The sequence below is a fragment of the Galeopterus variegatus genome, unplaced genomic scaffold, assembly GCF_000696425.1.
Source record: "Galeopterus variegatus unplaced genomic scaffold, G_variegatus-3.0.2 Scaffold1470, whole genome shotgun sequence".
Taxonomy (NCBI): Eukaryota; Metazoa; Chordata; class Mammalia; order Dermoptera; family Cynocephalidae; genus Galeopterus; species Galeopterus variegatus.
In genome coordinates this window covers 302384-305729 of record NW_007727581.1, presented here as the reverse complement: position 1 = coordinate 305729, position 3346 = coordinate 302384, and the positions used below count along the sequence as shown (strand labels likewise).

The window sequence follows — 3346 nt, the reverse complement described above, 5'->3', positions numbered from 1 at the left end:
TGTAAGAAGGGGACACAGACACAGGAGAGGAGAGCACTGTGGAGAGGGAGGCGGAGACAGAGGTGCTGCAGCTGCAGGCCAAGGTGTGCCCAGGATCACAGGCACAACTTCAGAAGCCAGGAAGAGGCAAGGATTCTCCCCTGCAAGTTTCAGAGGGAGCAGCCCCTTGGGGACACCTTGATTTGAGACTTCTGACCTCCAGAACCGTTAGACAATACATTTCTGTTCTTTTAAGCTACCCAATTTGTGGTACTTTGTTACAGGAGCCCCAGGAAAATAACACAGATGTCTGTATTACTGCTGTCTTGTATTTACTCATTGCTTCAATTATGACTCTTTTATTTATTAACTAAATTTAAAGCTCCTAGTGAGACAGGATAAGTCTAGGCCTGTGAACCAAACTGACTCCATTTTCCTCATAAAGGACACTTTGTTACTTTTCTACTCCTCAGTCATCAGACCTCCCAGGCATGATTATCCCATGGCCTGCTCTGATAAAATAAACTGAGATTAGAGGGGGACAGATATTCAGCTAGTTGCAAAACCCCTTCCCAAGGCTTGTTTCCTGTAATTCTAAAAATTTAGTTACATATTAACTTTAAGACCCCCTTAGGAGTTCCCACGTGTGCACAAAGCTTCAACGTGACTGCTACAATGTCCCTCCTAGGGTGAGGATAACGAAGACCACCACCATCTTGGACCTACTGAGCAGGAGCAAGGACCAAAGCCCTAACTGAGCACGCGCCCATGACGCAACCAGGAAGAACAGCACGGGCCACCTCCAGAGGTGCAGAATGATGATGCTGGCCCGCACCCCTGAACCCCTTTCCCTACAAAGGACCCTGAATAGCTCTCCTTGGGGGGCCTAGCTTTCCCAGCTACCTTCCTTATGCATAAGTCTATCTCCTCTTTTAATAAAGTGCTGCTTGCTTTACTGCTGGGTGTGTTATTCATTTCTATGACTTTGGGACCCAAGAGCCCAATTTGGTAACACAAGAGCAGAAGAACCATGACTTTTTGTCCTACGACTCTCTTAGCCTTTTGCATAAAATAGCATATCTCGTCAATGGAATTGTCTGACCTTTGACAAAGATGAGTTGGATTATTTAATATGGAGAATAAAGGGTTAATAGGTATTTGGATTTCACTCCTCTACGATCTTCAAAAACATATAGGTTTACATATACATAGGCTGGTACCAGATGGGTTTCATTTTCTTAAAATCTGGAGCCAGAGGCAGCAAGTTAATGGGGTGAACCGAGTTCTTTTAACTCAACTCTTCGGTGAGCTAAGAAAAAGGATGTTCTAACAGCACTGGAGTGGGCCATAGCATTGCCTTTTCTGGAATTCTGTGAAAAAGGGGAGAGTTTCAGTTACCTGGGATGGTTTTTCTGGTGCTCCAGCCTGAAGGGAACCTAAGGTCCTAGATGGGTCATTTCCACCTTTGAATTCTCTGCTTCTCAAAGAGAAATTTTATGCAGTTGTACTTCAGGATGCTCTGGCCAACTTCTAAACACAGCAGTCTGTATTTACTGCTCGACACTAATGAAGCAGTTTCAAACCTGTGACATTATTGCACTGACTCATTTATGTGCTCTTATGAGCCTGGGAGTTTCTCCAAGGCAGGGGAAAGGACACTCCTCTTTGGACTCATCCACGGAGCCAACAAGAATCCCTGGCACAGTTTCCTGAAGGAATTCCTGTAGCCTAAGGCCACCTAACAGATGAGGCGATGGCAGCTCAGAGAGAAGTGACACAGCTATTAAGTGATAAAAATGAACCCAAGCCTCTGCTTTTCAGTTCAGATACTGGCAGTTGCTTGGCTTCATCCTGACTTTTCTAGTAGGGTGTGTGCACGACACTAGCTTGTTATAATTCCAAGTTGGGACATAAGAGGCTGACATGGAAAGTGGTGAAATGACTTTCTTTTCAGATGGGAGATTTTCCTCTGCAAATTTCTAGTGACTGGGCTTTGAACCTAATCCATCATTCTATGATGCTGGGAGGAGCACCGAGATTGCAGCCGAAAAGGTGTGTTCTATGATCTCCTGGGTCATCAAAGTACTCAGTCTTGGTGCATATGCTCTGGGGCATTGATCGCAAGACACATTTCATCCCTTATTTGCAAAATTCCACAGAAGACTTTAGTGGAGGATTTTTTTTTCTGGCCCTGATGAGAATGTAAATGAGTTATGCTGGAGTGTGAACTCTCTACACAACAAGGTGTGAATGATAATCATGTTTCTCCACTGAAATGTTAGAAGAGTGGTCCTTAAAGGGAGAGAAAAACATTAGCATGGATAGGAGGCTAAATGCCCTCTAGGCACTATCGACTTGATAAGTGGAGCTTAAATAAGTGGAGCTTGTTATTTAAATGCTAATGAATCTCTTCCAGAAAATCACCCAGCCCCTTAAAGAAGTTTTAAGAGTGCTCATTTTTACTCTTCTTTAAGTTTTTTTGCAACTACAGCTGTAGATCATTCTGAGCAGGTTTAGTCTTGGCATGGGTGTTGGGGGATAGGAGCAATTTGATAGTCCCACTGCAATGACACAACTATTTCCTCAAATCCCCCAAACCCTCACTTGTGTTTCCTCTCCTTGAACTCACTCTCCAGTGGTGAAGCAATGATGTTCACTCCCATAGCCCCCCTCCCCATCAAAATCACCCTATTTAGAAAATTCCATGGGAAAATCATACATGTTGGCCTATATTCAACTCTTTTCAAGTTAATTTTGTTCATTATCCCTTTTTTTCCCTAGATGAGGACAGTTTTGCCAATGGCCTGATAATGTTGAAAATATAGGTCATGATATTAGTTTCCTTGAACCACAGCCTGCAGTTTTGTCCTGCTCTAAGCAGTCATCCCAGAGTCAAAACTGTCTCAGTATGTAGAATACTAGGGTACTTGACACACTTTTTTTAAAAATAATCAGGTTTTTGCAGCCATTGTTTTGCACCTGAACTGAACTCTTCTGTATGATAGCTTCTGAAATAGTAGCTAAAATAAATTTACTTGGATTCCAGCCTCTTTTGTGTAATTTACTAACTAATCTACTAAGCTAATAAATGTTGGGATTTTCTGCCCCTGCATGGAAAATATTTTGCTGGGCTCCCGAACATTCTAATATAAGTAAAACTTAGTGATTAAGCACCATGCTTGCTAAATAGCCAATGAGTTAGAAGCTAAATGATATAAATAGTTCTTGGCCTTTCAACACCAGCTCTGCACCTAAGTTACGCTTCTGTGCACTGAATCAAATTATTTTAATTATTCTGAATATGGAATAAGAGAGGATGTTGTGGATAATAGGGTTACAAAACATGTCACATGCACCGTGATCACGG

The 3346-nt window shown here is 42.5% G+C and overlaps 1 protein-coding gene across 1 annotated transcript in view; it reads right to left on the bottom strand.

Annotated features, from left to right (window-relative positions):
* Positions 1 to 3346, bottom strand: part of DSCAM (Down syndrome cell adhesion molecule) — a 237084-nt gene that overhangs the window by 25592 nt on the left and 208146 nt on the right. The gene's annotated exons all lie outside the window — the stretch shown is intronic.